General features: G+C 38.4%; 1 long non-coding RNA gene across 9 annotated transcripts in view; it reads left to right on the top strand.

The window, feature by feature from the left end:
- Window positions 1-18,606, top strand: part of LOC149127085 (uncharacterized) — a 152,475-nt gene that overhangs the window by 9,876 nt on the left and 123,993 nt on the right. Inside the window, exon 4 of one of the 9 annotated variants that reach the window (XR_016232591.1) lies at window positions 935-1,667. The exons of 7 other annotated variants lie outside the window; for them this stretch is intronic. This is a non-coding gene — a long non-coding RNA (uncharacterized LOC149127085). Of the gene's footprint in view, window positions 1-934; window positions 1,668-18,606 lie in introns of those variants that run through there. One more of the 9 variants, XR_016232594.1, reaches the window with a different exon arrangement.

Below are 18,606 nucleotides of genomic sequence, written 5' to 3'. Positions count from 1 at the left end.
CCCATCTGAGTTTTAGAAATAAGGTTTCTTTCTCTGGGTCTATATGGTGATGTTATTATTCTAAGAAAAATCAGGAGATGGGGACCTGAACTTGTAACAATTACCCCTGTTTCTTTTTCCCTCATAAGAATATTCTAGCTAATAATGTTATGAGGCAAAATTCAAATACTTAGAAACATAAGAATAAAAAAGTGCTAAAATTGATCATTGCACATCTGTATGCACATAAATGAGCAGGCAGTTGGGTCTTCAAAATTTGGTAAATTATTTTAGAGTCATTAATTTTGACTGCATGTATTCTTTGTAAGAAAATCAAATGCGTTGTGGCCAATTATAGTGAAAGTATTATTGGAAGCGATAGAAAGGTAATTACAGAAAACAGAATTATTAATCTATTTGTTTTGAGAGTAATTAATGAATGAAATCTTATTTTTAATTAAGTGGTAATCTAAACACTTAACATAAAATTAATAGTAGGAAACTGAGAACTACTGATCTGTGATTCTTTTAAAGGTTTGATTATTTATTTCTTGTGTTGTTTCCTCACATCATTTGAGTGATTATTTTCACCAAAATGGTAGTATTCTAATTAACAAGATTTTCCTTCATATTACTTAAGGAACAGTAATAAAAATCTCAAATTTTAAAGAATTTTTTCCAAGTACTAGCAATAAAATCACTAATATCTTAAGATTACATACAGTGAAACATATTAAAGAATAAAGATGTGAAAGTATAGAATTTGTCTCAGAATATTTCCTTAATGCTGCAGGTAGGTAATATGAATAAATCCATACCAATGTAGCCTTGTGATTAAAATAAGAGTACCTGGGAGTTCTATTAAGCGTACAAGAATAGTTATTCTTTTCACTTTTTGAATTTGAATTTCTTTCACTTGCCCTCTGCCTTTTCTTTCTGTCTTTTTCCATCACAGATAGAAACATTCCTTCAAAGTGGATCTAAAAGTTCAATGAAGAGGCAGTTTGGTTTCTGCCAGTGCTTTGACTATGTTTCAGAGTACTTAAGTAGATTATTGAAAAGATACAGAAGCACTTTGCTTTAAACTATGATATCATCAACTTGCTTCCTCAAGGTAAAAGAGAGAAAAAAGAATAGATGATATTATTTCTGGGTGCACTGGCACTCAAGCATCTGTAATGATTGATGAGGAAGAGTACAGTGTTTCCTGGAAAGAAAAGATATCCCTATGTGGTGGAATTTGAGAAATCATAGATATTGAGACTTAGAGAGGTCCTTGAGACTTTCATTTGGCCTCCTTTCATCTCACCAGTGAGGAAATCACTGCTCAGGTATTTTAAACTTGCTGGAAGTCACATGGTTGTTTTTCTTTCATCTTGTAGTAGGTCAGTGAGACTGGTTTAATCGTCTGAAACAAAAGTGTTTATTTGAAAATAAAGCATAGAAATTTGGGGCTGGTGCTGCGATGTAGCAAGTAAAACCTCCACTTATAGTGCCGGCATCACATATGGGTGCCGGTTTGAGTCCCGGCTGCTTCGCTTCTGATCTAACTCTGCTATGGTCTGGGAAAGCAGTGGAATATGGCCCAAGTCCTTGGGCCCCTGCACCCATGTGGGAGGCCCAGAAGAAGCTCCTGGCTTCAGATAGGCCCAGCACTGGCCATTGTGGCCATTTGGGGAGTGAACCAGCAGGTGGAAGACCTCTCTCTCTGCCTCTGCCTCTGCCTCTCTTGTAACTCTGCCTTTCAAATATATACATAAAATAAATAAAAAAATGGGGAAAAAAAAGAAAATGATCTTAGAAATTCAAAGATAAGAAAGATTGGCAACGTTTGATTAGAGATCTGGCAGTGAGATGATCAATGCTCCCTAGCATATAGAAAGTGAAGAAACATGTTCCAAGTGTTGTTTCTTATTGTTAACCAGGGAAATAAAATGGAAACCAAAACCAAACAAGGGACTGTGTCACTTGTCAGTCAAAAGCCAGCATTTGGAAGACAAGAGTTGGTAAAGGAAATCAGGTTTATTCAAGAAGTCAAGAATTTGCAGGGAACGTGGACTTTGGTCACAAAGTTCTCCCCATATTCCCAAGTTAGTAGGAAGACATTTTAAAGGATAAAAGTGGATGTAAGAGGGCTTAGAGATGAAATGGACTGAGTTGACTAAAAGCAGATTGACATGATTGGTTCTGATAATCTCCCTGAATTTGGGCAGGTCGTGATCTCTTTTGACTTTGGGCTTGGCAAGTTACAGCTGGTGGTCCTAAAAATCTGTATTGGAGGTCAAATAATTTTAGCTAGCTTCCCTGTGGTCAGTCCCTGGAATTTTTTTTGTTTTGTTTTTGAGATTTAAAAATATTTATTAGAGTCAAAGATCTCCAGCCAGAGTGGCATGGAATGGGGCTTCCAAGAGAGGAAAGAACTCAATCTTGTAGCACTGGGGTTTTTAAGTATAATTTTGAAGGGAAACAAACAAACAAAAACTTAACAATTAGATTGACATTCAGCTACAAGGCAGGGTCAAAACCCATAAAAAAAAAAGCTTGATTTACAATACTTTATCCTATTTGGCTTGCTCATGATAAAACAAAAAAATCCATGTAGAACCCTAGGATAGATAACTTGTTTTCACAATAAACTGTGAAATCACTACTCTCTTGCTATTCTCCTGGTAAATTTGCCGATTCCTAAGGAAAGAGGGCAGACATTTTGTTCTTGCTAAAGATAATCTTTTTGGGGAAGGAAGCAAATACTTTACACTCCAAATCCCATTGGGACCACCCTGACTACCTATTAACCCATCTGACTCCTCACATCCTCCCTTAACATGAATGTACCCTAACACATGTTAGGGAGGACTTGATGAGGATTGCTCTGTATGCTTTATGCTGAAAAGGGTGTCTCTGGGAAGGGGAGTCAACACAGGGTTTCAGCAGGAGATGGCTTCTTAGTAGGAGGGTCTTACTTAATCAGTTAATCATAAATCTGGTTTGGCACATCTTCAGAAGTTACCTTTTGTTAAGCAGACAATTTAGACACTTTAGTTCTGGTCACAAGTTTTCATTGTGATAGAAACTCTCACAACTAGTTAAGAAATAGCAGTAACTATTCTATATCCCAGTGGAAATTGACTATGATATGTCTTTGGTATAGAAAGCTAAAAACGTTCAATATTTACTTTGTTTTCCAATTTACTATCTTTTAAATATTTATTTACTTGAAAGGCAAAAATAGAGAAAGAGAGAGAGAATATGTCTTCCATCCACTGGTTCATTCCCCAAATAGCCCTGATAGCTGGGGCAGGGCCAGGCTGAAGCCAGAAGCCAGGAACTTCTTCTAGGACTTCCGCATGGGTGCAGGGGCCCAAGCACTTGGGCCATCTTCCACTGCTTTCTCAGGAGCATTAGCAGGGAGCTTGATAGGAAGTGGAGTAGCCAAGACTGCAAATGATGCCTATATGGGATGCTAGCACTGCAGGTTGTGACTTAATCTTCTATGCCACAGTACTGGCTCCATTAGCTAGTTTTAAAAACAATTTGGGGGATAATATTTTGGTACTGTAAACCAAATGTCTCTATTTTTATTATGTGTTATTGATATCAGAATTTGACCCCCTAAAATTACGTCAGAATGTGGCCCCTTAAAGTTCCTCAGAAGTTCCATCTGGACTGCCACATATGTTATTGGAATTTGGGATGCCATATGATATCACCATATGCTTATTAATAAATCTCCAATATTAATAAGCCCAAGTGGGTTATTGCCTAATATTTAGAGAAGAATTCTAAATACCGGCATAAATGAACGAGGCAGCATAGTACTTTTTAAGCTTTTATTCAGTAAGAAAGATGCATAGGAGAGTGAGGGTTTTAGTTCAGTCTAAGGAGAAGGGAAAATCTGAGTTCATACTGAGTACCAGGAACCAGCCACGTGGAAGATTATCTAGTCCAGGAAGCATAGGGTGAGTGGCCCAAGGCCATGCGCCCTAGAAGTGCAGGGCTACAGCCAGCCCCTGCTGGCAAGAGGCCAGGGTGAAGAGAAAGGGGGAAAGGGCCAGACACACCCTGTCCCAGGCTTTTAATCCACTTTCAAAGAGGAGTAGTTAATTAACTTGATTGGCCAGTGGGTACCCAGGTGTGGCCAGGTAGGGGCATGAGGTCACACAGGGGCATGGTGAAGGCGTGGTCTTCCAGCTCACAAAGCTAATCAATTTTAACCTGTATGCCTGTTTACTTCATTAAGATGTCTTGAGCCAAATTTTAGTGAGATTTTGCACGTTTAAACTCTTGTGTTTTCCAAGTACATTCAACATATGTGTATATATACATGTATATTTGTGCATGTGTATATATATGTGTATATATGCATAAAAAAGGTTTTTAAATTATTTTAGCCATTTCTTTTAGTTTTATCTAAAAATATTAGTTACTAAATTTAGCTATTTCATAGTTAATAATTTACTTACTATTAATGTGAGGATTAAATTTACTTACAGAACCACCTATTCTATTTCTATTGTTCTTATGGTTTTTTTTAACAAATTTAATGTGTTTTTATTTATTGTTGTGTGAAACTGCCTAGGAACATAAAAATTCTCTGTAGCTTCTTGCCTGCCTTCCTTCCTTCTTTCCTTCCTTCCATTCCCCCTCCTTCCTTCCTTCTGTTCTAATCGCTTCTTTCCAAAAGTTCTTGTAATAATAAACACTTATATAGTGCTGATTATCTATGTGATACTTTTAGCATTCTACATTTTTTTTTCAATTTTCTCTCATAGTTTTCTTGTACTGTCAATATAATTGTTATCATCCTTGTTTTATAAATGTTGAGACTGCAAACCAGAAATGAGTTAATGATTCAAGTTCACATAACATTAAGGAAACTGAACTAGAACATGGATCCAGGCAGTGTGATTTTAGAGTCACGATATGAAACAGGGTTAGCTTCTTATTATTTTCAGTTTTCCAAAAGCTTCATTAATGAGAAATAACTGTCATTTATTTACTATAGGACAAAATTTACCTTCCTGACTTTATGCTTTTTTTTTTTTTAATTTTAGTTAGCATTAGAAAAAGAGAAAAGAAAGTCTATTGGGTGATGTCTGACTGGCTTTGGTGAATGAGAATTACCATTGTGTGGATCTGTTACTGCTCCAGGTATATCACTGGAGAAGGACCCCGGTGACGTCTGAGAGGCAGCAGGGAGTTTGTTTTAGGTTAAGAAAGAAAAGTTATGTAATTGCTTCTCAGGGGCCTTTATTTGTTGAACCAATCCTACCAACATTTTCCATCAACACTAGAGTTTTCTCTTAGTTCCTGAGTTTTCTTGATAACTGAGGTCTCAATTTAACATCAGTGCATTTTTTCCTAAGTAATTATTTTTTCATTGTTTTACAGTTTTAATTTCCTGTGCACTTTGGTTCCTGGCTGTGTCACAGCTGCCCATCTGGTTAATTATTTCCATGTGGTCTTCATTTCAGACTGGTCTCTTTTTCTCTCTTCCCCTCCCTGCTGAGTCTCAGCATCCCTTGCCCACATGAATGGGCAAGGAGGGCCACCTGCTGTCAGACATCCCTAACCTGAGGACTCTATTCTCACTGTCTCCAGGTGGTCAACCTCAGGAATCCACAAAGAGGGCCTTAACATCAAGACTCACGTAGTAACTATTCTGTTCTCAATTGCTGACAATTTTATTTGAGAAAACTTTAAAAGAATATTACTTAGATTAAAGCTTCATCTTAAAAAGTACAGAATTGACTTTATGATGTAGGAAACTTCCCCTGATTTAAATTAATTCACTTCTGTCTGCACTAATACCTTTATGAATTAATTGAACCTTTGGGTAAAAGTTGTAGTGGATATTATAGTCTAAATGTAATTTTTACTAGTCCTTAAATATCCAACATTATTTTACATTAAATTTGATGAAAACACTGCTCTTTTTTTGTGATTGCCATATACTGGATACCCCTTTCTCTCATTCTCGTCTACCACAATTTTTTTTTTTAAGATTCATTTGTGTATTTGAAAAGTAGAGCTACAGAGAGAGAGAGAGAGAGAGAGAGAGAGAGAGAGAGATCTTCCATCCACTGGTTCACTCCCCAGATGGCAACAGTGCCCAGAGCTGTGCCAATCCAAAGCCCAGAGCCAGGAACTCCTTCCATGTCTCCCACTCAGGTGCAGGGGTCCAAGGACTTGGGCCATCCTCTACGGCTTTCCCAGGCCATGGCAGAGAGCCGGATCAGAAGTGGAGCAGCCGTGACTCAAATCACTGCCTATATGTGATGCCAGCACTACAGGCAGTGGCTGAAAACGCTATGCTGCAGCACCAGTCCCCACTACCCTCCAAAAATTCTTGATTTCATGATTCTTGGAGGCTGATGAAACACATTGCAGACATAAAAGCAAGCCTGTAGGAAAGAGAGCTACAGTTGTTATGATTTCATCATATACCTTGAGTTTATGAAAAGCAGAAGCTACAAATATTAAAAAAAATCAAACTTCAAACAAGTGTCTAGATTCTAGGAGTCCTATCTAGAAGGTAAAAATGGGCTGTAACTTTACATATGCAGGAGGAAAAAATGACAGTAGTTTCCAGGGTAACCTATTCACTCCGGATAGAATCATTTAGAAACTGCCAATCCTTTTTTTTTTCTTTTCAACTTTTATTTAATAAATATAAATTTACAAAGTACAACTTTTGAATTATAGCAGCTTCCCCCCCCATAACCTTTCTCCCACCCGCAACCATCCCATCTCCCACACCCTCTCCCATCCCATTCTTCATCATGATTCATTTTCAATTATCTTTTTTTACAGAAGATCAACTTAGTATATACTAAGTAAAGATTTCAACAGACTGCACCCACAAACACAAAAAGTATACAGCACTGTTTGAGTAGTAGTTTCACCATTAATTCTCATAGGACAACACACTAAGTGCAGAGGTCCTACATGGGAGGCAGGTGCACAGTGACTCCCGCTGTTGATTTAATAATTGACATTCTTATTTATGACGTCAGTAATCACCTGAGCCTCTTGTCATGAGCTGCCAAGGCCATGGAAGCATCCTGAGTTTGCCAACTCCGATCTTGTTTAGACAAGGCCATTGTCAAAATGTTAGTACTTTCCTCCCTACAGAGAAAGGTACTGTCTTCTTTGATGGTCCATTCTTTCCACTGGGATCTCACAGAAATTTTTCATTTAGGGTTTTTTTTTTTTTTCCAAAGTGTCTTGGCTTTCCATGCCTGCAAAACTCTCATGGGATTTTTAGCCAGATCTGAATGCCTTAAGGGCTGATTCTGTGGCCAGAGTGCTGTTCAGGACTTTTGCCATTCTACGAGTCTGCTGTGAATCCCACTTCCCATGTGGGATCGTTCTCTCCTTTTTAATTCTATCAATTTTTTTGATTCTTTCTTCTTTTATTAAAAAGGTATTAGAGATTTCATTTCTAATTCCTTTTGTTTCTTTTTAACTTTTATTTAATGAATATAAATTTCCAAAGTACAGCTTATGGATTACAATGGCTTCCCCCCCATAACTTCCCTCCCACCCACAACACTCCCCTTTCCCAATCCCTCTCCCCTTCCATTCACATCATGATTCATTTTCGATTCTCTTTATATACAGAAGATCAGTTTAGCATACATTAAGTAAAGATTTAAACAGTTTGCTGCCACACAGAAACATAAAGTGAAAAATACTGTTTGAGTACTAGTTATAGCATTAAATCTCAATGTACAGCACATTAAGGACAGAGATCCTACATGAGGAGTAAGTGCACAGTGACTCCTGTTGTTGACTTAACAAATTGACACTCTTGTTTATGGCTTCAGTAATCACCCTAGGCTCTTGTCATGAGTTGCCAAGGCTTTGGAAGCCTTTTGAGTTCACAGACTCTGATCATATTTAGACAAGGTCATAGTCAAAGCGGAAGTTCTCTCCTGCCTCTTGGCTTTCCATGCCTGAAATACTCTCATGGGCTTTTCAGCCGGATACGCATGCCTTAAAGGCTGATTATGGGGCCAGAGTGTTGTTTAGGACATCCACCATTCTATGAGCCTGCTGTGTATCTGATTTCCCATGTTGGATCATTCTCTCCCTTTTTTATTCTAATGGTTAGTATTTGCAGACACTAGTCTTGTTTATGTGATCCTTTTGACTCTTAGTCCTATCATTATGATCAATTGTGAACTGAAATTGATCACTTGGACTAGTGAGATGGCATTGGTACATGCCACCTTGATGGGATTGAATTGGAATCCCCTGGTATGTTTCTAACTCTACCATTTGGGGCAAGTCAGCTTGAGCATGTCCCAAATTGTACATCTCTCCCCTCTCTTATTCCCACTCTTACATTTAACAGCAATCACATTTCAGTTAAGTTTCAACACTTAAGAATAACTGTGTGAAACTCCACAACAACAAAACAAACAACCCGCTTAAGAGATGGGCCAAGGACCTCAATAGACATTTTTCAAAAGACAAAATCCAAATGCCCAACAGACACATGAAAAAATGTTCAAGATCAATAGCCATCAGGGAACTGCAAATCAAAACCACAATGAGGTTTCACCTCACCCCGGTTAGAACGGCTCACATACAATAATCTACCAACAACAGATGCTGGTGAGGATGTGGGGAAAAAGGGACACTAATCCACTGTTGGTAGGAATGCAAACTGATAAAGCCACTATGGAAGACAGTTTGGAGAGTCCTCAGAAACCTGAATATAACCCTACCATACAACCCAGCCATCCCACTACTTGGAATTTACCCAAAGGAAATGAAATTGGGAAACAAAAGAATGGTCTGCACATTAATGTTTATTGCAGCTCAATTCACAATAGCTGGAATCAACCTAAATGCCCATCAACAGCAGACTGGATAAAGAAATTATGGGACATGTACTCTATAGAATACTATACAGCGTAAAAAACAGTGAAATCCGATCATTTGCAACAAAATGGAGGAATCTGGAAAACATAGTGCTGAGTGAAATAACCCAATCCCAAAAGACAAATATCATATGTTCTCCCTGATTGGTGACAATTAACCGAGCACCAAAAAGGAAATCTATTGAAGTGAAATGGTCACTATGAGAAATGGTGACTTGGTCAGCCCTTGCCCTGACTGTTGATGAACAATTTAATATGTTATCCCTCTTAGTATTTTTTGTTTGTTTGTTCTACTTAATACTATTGGTTGAATTCTGTAATTAATTCTATCAATTTTTGCAGACACTAGTCTTATTTATGTGATCCCTTTGATACTTAATGCCATCTTTTTGATCAATTATGAACTTAAACTGATCACTTTAACGAGTAAGATGGCATTGATATATGCCCCCTTGATGGGATTGAATTGGAATCCCCTGGCACGTTTCTAGCTCTACTACTAGGGATAAGTCCGAGTGAGCATGTGTTGAAATGTACATCTCCTCCCTCTGTTATTCCCACTCTTATATTTAACAGGGATCACTTTTAAGTTAAATTTAAACACCTAAGAATAATTGTGTGTTAATTAAACAGTTCAACCAAGGGTTAGTAGTAGAACAAAAACATCATTAAGAGGAATAAAATAGTAAGTTGTTCCTCAACAGTCAGGACAAGGGATGAACAACTCATTGTTTCTCATAATGTCCATTTCATTTCAACTGATTTCCTTTTAAGTGTTCAATTAGTTGTCACCGATTGGGGAGAACATATGATGTTTGTCCCTTTGGGACTGGCTTATTTCACTCAGCATGATGTTTTCCAGATTCCTCCATTTTGTTGCAAATGACTGGATTTCATTTTTTTTACTGCTGTATAAATTCTATAGAGTACATGTCCCATAATTTCTTCATCCAGTCTACTGTTGATGGGCATTTAGGTTGATTCCAGCTATTGTGAATTGAGCTGCAATAAACATTAATGTGCAGACCATTCTTTTGTTTCCCAATTTCATTTCCTTTGGGTAAATTCCAAGTAGTGGGATGGCTGGGTTGTATGGTAGGGTTATATTCAGGTTTCTGAGGACTCTCCAAACTGTCTTCCATAGTGGCTTTATCAGTTTGCATTCCTACCAACAGTGGATTAGTGTCCCTTTTTCCCCACATCCTCACCAGCATCTGTTGTTGGTAGATTATTGTATGTGAGCCGTTCTAACCGGGGTGAGGTGAAACCTCATTGTGGTTTTGATTTGCAGTTCCCTGATGGCTATTGATCTTGAACATTTTTTCATGTGTCTGTTGGGCATTTGGATTTTGTCTTTTGAAAAATGTCTATTGAGGTCCTTGGCCCATCTCTTAAGCGGGTTGTTTGTTTTGTTGTTGTGGAGTTTCTTGATCTCTTTGTAGATTACGGTTATTAATCCTTTGTTGGTTACAAAATTTGCAAATATTTTTTCGCATTCTGTCATTTGTCACTTCACTTTCCTGTTTCCAGAAACTTCCCTGTAGTTTCCAGAAACTTCTCCATTAGACGCAATCCCAATAGTTAATTTTGGCTTTGACTGCCTGTGCCTCTGGGGTCTTTTCCAAGAAATCTTTTCCTGTGCCTATATCTTGCAGGCTTTCTTGATGTTCTCTAATAATTTGATGGTGTTGAGTCGTAAATTTAGATCTTTAATCCATGTCCAGTGGATTTTTGTGTAAGGTGTAAGGTAGGAGTCTTGCTTCACACTTCTGCATGTGGAAATCCAGTTTTCCCAGCACCATTGATGAATAGACTGTCCTTGCTCTAGAAATTGGTTTTATATCCTTGATCAAATATAAGTTGGCTGTAGATGTTTGGGTTGATTTCTGGTGTTTCTTTTTTAAAAAAAAAAAACTTTTATTTAATGAATATAAATTTCCAAAGTACAGCTTATGGATTACAATGGCTTCCCCCCCATAACTTCCCTCCCACCTGCAACCCTCCCCTTTCCCACTCCCTCTCCCCTTCCATTCACATCATGATTCATTTTCGATTCTCTTTATATACAGAAGATCAGTTTAGCATACATTAAGTAAAGATTTAAACAGTTTGCTGCCACACAGAAACATAAAGTGAAAAATACTGTTTGAGTACTAGTTATAGCATTAAATCTCAATGTACAGCACACTAAGGACAAAGATCCTACATGAGGAGTAAGTGCACAGTGACTCCTGTTGTTGACTTAACAAATTGACACTCTTGCTTATGGCATCAATAATCAGCCTAGGCTCTTGTCATGAGCTGCCAATGCTATGGAAGCCTTCTGAGTTCACTGACTCTGATCATATTTAGACAAGGCCATGGTCAAATTTGAAGTTCTCTCCTCCCTTCAGAGAAAGGTACTTCCTTCTTTGATGACCCATTCTTTCCACTGGGATCTCACTCGCGGAGATATTTCATTTAGGTTTTTTTTTTTTTTTTTTCCCAGAGTGTCTTGGCTTTCCATGCCTGAAATACTCTCATGGGCTTTTCAGCCAGATCGGAATGCCTTTAGGGCTGATTCTGAGGCCAGAGTCCTGTTTAGGACATCCACCATTCTATGAGTCTGCTGAGTATCTCGCTTCCCATGTTGGATCATTCTCTCCCTTTTTGATTCTATCAGCTAGTATTCTGCAAATACTAGCTGATTTCTGGTGTTTCTATTCTGTTCCATTGGTCTATCCATCTGTTTCTGTACCAGTACCATGCTGTTTTGAATATAACTGCCCTGTAGTATGTCCTGAAATCTGGTAATTTGATGTCTCTCGCTTTGTTTTTGTTGTATAAGATTGCTTTAGCTATTCAAGGTTTCCTGTGCCTCCATATGAATTTCAGCATCATGTTTTTCCATATCTGAGAAGAATGTCTTTGGTATTTTGATTGGTATCACATTGAATCTATAAATTGCTTTTGGGAGACTGGACATTTTGATGATATTGATTCTTCCAATCCATAACATGGAAGACTTGCCAATCCTTTGTGAAACAGGGATAAAGGCATGAGAAGAAAAACATTATCTTAGATGGCAGAACAGAACAACAATCTTGGACCTTAAGTTCAAAATGGTTGGCTGTGGGGTGCTGGAGCTAAGGGATGGTGGTTTGTAATGTAGTTGTGAGAGAAACAGAAAAATACTGGGACCCTAGTAACATTAGAATGGGAGCCAGGTAAGTGGTCATATTTTACTATGGATTGTTTATAGGAGTTAGCGTTCAATATTATTAGTAAAACTTTGACCCATTGACTCTTTGGTAAATATACATAACATAAAATTTACCATTTTAACCATTTTGAAATATAAGTTCTGTGACATTAAATGCATTCACATTGTATCCAACCAATATACAGAACTCTTTTCATCTTTCAGACTTAAAAATCTACCATTTAAACAGTAATTCCCCACCACCCACCACCCACACCTTCCCTCAGATATTCAGATATTGGCAACAACCATCCTGCTTTCAGTTTGTGCTTTCTTTTTTGACTGACATTTCATTCCCTATAATGTCCTCAATGTTTATACATGTTGGGGCTTGGGTCAGTGTAGGCATCCCATAAACAAGTCATAGACAAGCCAAGGTCAGTCTTGGCTTGTGGAATTCCTGGGATGAAAAAAAAGTCACCTATTCCCATGCTCTAGGAGAATGATCAAACAAGAACATTCTGCTAAAATTACCTATGTTGTGACTGTGTTGTAGAAAGCCTGATAAATTGCTTGTGTATGTTGTTATCTTCTGAGTTGCCTTGAGCTGCAGCTGGTTGTGCATAAATATCTCTGAGACACTGGAATAAACGAGCCTTGATCAGCCTTGTTGTCTTGGCTCCATTCTCTGCGCCTTTGTCCCTCTTTTCATTCCCACTCCCTCCTTCAGGTTCTGTTCGACTGGTGTGGTGTCGCTCCCCCTCTTCGTGGAGGAACGACACAGGACCCTGCGCTGTTCTTTCGTCTGCCCGGCCCTCCCCGGGTTTGCTGCTGGTTCTTCCCGGGTTGGTTACTATCCCTTCCACCTCCGTGGAAGGGCAGTTCCCCCTGGCCACTTTCCCCACTTCCGCAGGGGAGCGGCACACCGCCGGCCGGCTCGCTCGGGGGCTGCACGGGTGTTCCTTCAGCTAGATGTTCCCCATAGATGTTCCTGGTGCATGCCATCTCTCTCCTCCTTTATAGTCCTCCTCCGCCAATCCTAACTCGGCTGCCCACACGCCGAGTACGCTGCTCTCCTCCAATCAGGAGCAAGTCCTACAGTTTATTAGTTGAACTGGAGGCAGCTGTGCGGAAGCTGTTTACTTCTCTCCCAGCGCCATATTGTGGGAGAGCAGATGCATAGAATAAGTCTTAATTCCAGTAACTCAGTCCAGTCCGGGCTGCTCCCCACAGTGTGGCTGGCCCGCACAGGTCAGGATTTCTTCTTTTATGAAGCTGAATAAGATTCCTTCATGTATATTTATTTTTGTGAGTGTGTGTAATATTCTGTTTATCCATTCTTCTGTATGAGAACTTTCAGGTTGCTTCCAATTTCAGTTATTTTAAATAATAATGCTGTGAACATCAGTATACAAATATTTATTTGATTCTTTGCTTTCTGTGGGGAGCAACTCGGACTAGACTAAGTTACTTGAATTAAGACTTATTCTATGCATCTGCTCTCCCACAATATGGCACTGGGAGAGGAGTAAACAGCTTCTACACAGCTGCCTCCAGTTCAACCAATAAACTGTAGGACCTGCTCCTGATTGGAGGAGAGCAGCGTACTCGGCGTGTTGGTAGCAGAGTTGGGATTGGTGGAAGAGGACTATAAAGGAGGAGAGAGACAACATGCACCAGGAACATCTATCTGAAGGAACACCTGTGCAGCCCCCGAGAGAGCCGGCCGGCGGTGTGCCGCTCCCCCGCGGAAGTGGGGAAAGTGGCAGGGGGAACCACCCTTCCACGGAGGTGGAAGGGACGGTAGCCAACCCGGAAAGAACCAGCAGCAAACCCGGGGAGGGCCGAGCAGACGAAAGAACAGCGCAGGGTCCTGTGTCGTTCCTCCACGAAGAGGGGGAGCGACATAATGGTGCCGTGACTCGGATATGAAGCCTAGGCAGGGTTTAGTGTCGTTCCTCCACGAAGACGGGGAGCGACACTTTCATTTCTTTTGGTTATAGTTGCTCAAGTGGAATTATTTGATTATATGGTAATTTTATGTTTAATTTTGGGAGGAATCTCCATACATTTTCCACAGTGACTGCAGCATTTTACAGTTGCATCAGTGATTTATAGGGATCCCAGTTATCCATATTATTGCCAACACTTCTTGTATTTATTATCTTTATGGTAGAAGCTATCCTTGTAGATGCGATATAGTATCTCATTTTGGTTTACTTAGCCTATTGATTTATAGGGTTAATGTATATCAGACCTCATCATGCTATGGCAACAGCTAACATAAGTATGATCTGAAGTGGTATTTATTATAAAATAACAAAATGAATGCACAATAGAAATGTGTTTGTACTATAGATTAATTGTATCTGAAATATATATATATATATAAATTGTCTCTCTATATTAAACATATATGTACACATTTATATTCCTCTACTTGAAGTGTCATAAAATTGAATTAGTAAATTAAAATCTTTAGTCACTATCACATTATCTATTTCTCTTTTTGTCAATAATTTCAGCTACAGGAATGTTGCTGACCTAACATTGGAGGATAGATAGTTCTTATTGTTATAACTGTTTTTTGATTTGCAAACTTCAGTATAACAAACTGTTCCCTTTGCTTTTTACTTGACCTTTATCTTGTCTGCTATTTAGAAGGCATACTGTGCTCTCCAGTTTGCTTCATATTTCAAATTTTCAAGTATAATTCAAGTGTAATTCCAAAAAAATCTAGTTTTTAAAAATACCATTCTCTAAAGTCACCTATTGTATCACTCTCATTCTTAGATTTTTACATTTTCTCTTATTTTATGTGGCTGAAATCCCCCACCTCCTGAATAGCTACTCTCAAAAGTGCATACACACTTTGCACCAGCATAATATATTATATATATATGATTCTAATACTTTTTATGTCTCCCTTCATTAAACATACTTGTTTTCATATTAACGTGCTGTATTTTTTCTCTTTGAAAGTTTGCTTTTCAAATAAATATAAATAGAGAGAGAGATTGAGATCTTCACTCTGCTCTTTCACCAAGTACTTGTACATCTGCAAGTACCCAAGTACTTGCCTCTCAGGGTGCATTAACAGGAAGCTGAATTAGAAGTGGCATCTGGCACTGTATTCTATAGTGAGAATGAATCAGCTCAAGAATTCAAGCTTGTGTCCTCAGAGGTATTACAGATGAAAATTTCTTGATAGTTTTGTCTAGTTCCTAGCAGTGTCTCACATTGCTCACTCTTGGTAGGCCTCTGGTCATTTTAATCAGACAAGGAGTGGCTGGAGAAATCCTTTCTAAAGCTCAGGAAAATCACCTCCAGTGTCTCAGTGCAATAAGTAAATAGTGTAAATAATTGTGTGGGCTTTGAGATGATTGGTTAGTGAGGTAGCAGAATGATCTTGTCAGAAATAAAGTATTTTTAAATATCTAAAAAGGAACTCTAAAATATCAATCCTAAGAATGAAAAGCATGATATCAACACTACTATGCCCAGAATAATGATGACTAAAAATGTAGTTTGGTATTTTTCAACAAAAAATGCTTTTAAAAATATTGAAATTCTCTATGCTTAATAAATGGTACTTGCTATTATCTGTATGAACTTGTTTTACAAAGGTTCTTATTTCATTATTGATTATATACTGGTCTTGGCCTAGTATTGTTATAAATACCATTAATAATCATAGAAATAATATAATCATTTTGTTGTTCCAGCTCCATTTTTTTCACTTTTGACTCAAATTTGCCTCTCTTTACCACTCTGAGTGTTGTTCTGGATTCTGTTTCCAATTACTGTATTCGCCTCATCTTTATACGCCAAGACAGTTCGCTGATCATGGTCTTTTCCAGCTGAGTAGGATCAAGTAGGCTCTACTTTGGTCAATAAATTCTTCATTCACTCTCTGCCCCCCTTCTTAGTTTGCAAAAGGCCTCTAACTTTCCATACTGCCAACAATCTGCAGCTGGTCTTTAACCAGACCAAATAATCTTACCATTTTCAATTATTTCCTTCAAGGCAGATAGACACAGTACTAAGTGTAATGATGAGAAACCACTTTTATTTCTACGTATCTCAGACTGGAATCAATAGGTGAGATACATCTAAACAAAGTGAAATGCAAAGACTGTCGACTTAGTATACAGTTTGGAATTTTCCTGTATATTTTAAACACTCAAAGGCCAGTTTTTATATTACTGTTTAAAGTTTGTGAAAGCTTGCTGGGCTGCAAGAACTTTTTGAAAGAAGCCGTTCAGTCTCAACTTCATCACTTCATCAGCTTTCTTTTAAACAGCGACTTTTTTTTTTTTTTTTTTTTTTTGACAGGCAGAGTGGACAGTGAGAGAGAGAGACAGAGAGAAAGGTCTTCCTTTGCCGTTGGTTCACCCTCCAATGGCCACCGCGGCCAGCGCACTGCGGCTGGCCAGCGCACTGCGGCTGGTGCAACACGCTGATCCGATGGCAGGAGCCAGGTGCTTCTCCTGGTCTCCCATGGGGTGCAGGGCCCAAGTACTTGGGCCATCCTCCACTGCACTTCCCTGGCCACAGCAGAGAGCTGGCCTGGAAGAGGGGCAACCGGGACAGAATCCGGCGCCCCGACCAGGTCTAGAACCCTGTGTGCTGGTGCCGCAAGGCGAAGGATTAGCCTAGTGAGCCGCGGCGCTGGCGACTTGTTTTATATCTGGGGTGGAACCCAGATTAAAATTGCAGCTCTAAAGCCTGCATCTTTGAGTCACAGAAAACCTAAGTTTTTCCTTGCACTCAGTGGAGCATATCTAGTACCCTCTCAGGTTGCATAAAGAAAACTGACAGGTATGTATTTCATATAAAACAAGTGCTTATGATTCATAAAACTACTTAGATGGCTAGAGCTAATGATAACATCAAACTTACAAAATATGTTTGTCAAAGTTGTCACAGAAATATGTGCTTGCAAAGATTATACATCCATCTAGAAACTCCACAATACACTTCTTTTATGCATACACACATCACATACTCACATTTACAAAACAAAAGACATAAATGTCTGGCTAACTGTGAAATTGCCATCATTGCTTAAATTACTCTTTGCATTCATGTAATTTTAAATAAGCCATACATAATTTATTCTCTGATACCATCCTTTTCACCCATTTCCCAAAAGATTATTATATATTGACTTAATTTTTGTTTTGTTAATGCTACTTTTAACTATATGGATAATCTCATTCTAAATATGTTCAAAGTAAATGTTTTGGCACAAAGATGATTGATATGCAGCAATCACTTTAAAATTATTTGCAGTTACCACATGAGTCTTAGCATTCCACTTCCACTTAATTAGGGTCTCAAATGATTTTCAAACAAATATGGTTCTTAAAGAAGATTTTTTAAACATCCCACTCAGCACATTTGCATAGCAAGCACCTCTAAAGAAATTTTTAAACGTTTCAATCTTTTCTAATATTATTTTAAAATAACTTCATGACAAGTGCAAATTTTCTTTCTTGTTCTTTGGGAAGTACCAATCAGACGTGGATTTGAGTGACATCTCTTTTAAGAAGGAACAAAGGAGACTGGCAACTCAAATATTCTCAAACCCTGACTTGTTACTGTCACAATGATTGCCTGAGTTTTAAAAAAGAAACGGGCCATTAATGGTACAATGTAAATAATTGTGTGGGCTTTGAGATGATTAGTTAGTGAGGTAGCAGAATTATCTTGTCAGAAATAAAGTATTTTTAAATATCTAAAAAGGAACTCTAAAATATCAATCCTAAGAATGAAAAGCATGACATCAACACTACTATGCCCAGAATAATGATGACTAAAAATGTAGTTTGGTATTTTTCAACACAAAATGCTTATAAAGAAAATATTGAAGTTCTCTATGTCTCTTAATATTCAGTTCACTATAAAATGCCATCCTAGTGGTTGACCTAGTGTATCTTGGAACCTAGCTGGTCCTGCTGAAACAAGTCTAATTTCAATTTGTTTTCTGTATTTGAGAGGCAGAGAGAGGCAAAGAGAAAAATGCTCATGTCTTAGTTTACCACTCAAATGCTTACAATGACTGAAGCTAGTTTGTCCTGGGCCAGAAACTGAGAGCTCAATTCAGATCTCCTATGTGGATGTCAGGAACCCAGCTGTTTGAGCCGTCATGTCCTGCCTCCCAGGGTCTGAAATGGCAAAAGTCTGGAATGTAGAGATGGAGACTGAGCTGGAAGTGAACCTAGACACTGAGATTTGGAATGTGAGTGTCTGTATCCAGTATGTTAACCACTAGACTAAAGGTTCACTCTCAGCTTTTTTTTTTTTTTAAGAGAACCATGTCTGTCATCATCATTATTGCCATTGCTATAATAGATTTTGTTATTGATAACGTTCTGTGCTAGTCAATGTTCTGAATCTTTTACATTTTTATTCCACTTCTTAAAACAACCTTGTAAAGTTGTCACTATTATTATTTGCAATGTATAAATGTGTAAAAAGTGTGCTCAGGATAATAGAACTAAGGGGGCCAAAGTGGCATATCCAGTACAAGGTACAATTAAGGTTTGTACA

This window comes from Oryctolagus cuniculus, chromosome 4 (assembly GCF_051225735.1).
Source record: "Oryctolagus cuniculus isolate XC-2025 breed Fujian yellow rabbit chromosome 4, ASM5122573v1, whole genome shotgun sequence".
Lineage (NCBI taxonomy): Eukaryota > Metazoa > Chordata > Mammalia > Lagomorpha > Leporidae > Oryctolagus > Oryctolagus cuniculus.
The sequence above is the reverse complement of the archived record's forward strand: the minus strand, read 5'-3'. Positions and strand labels throughout refer to the sequence as shown.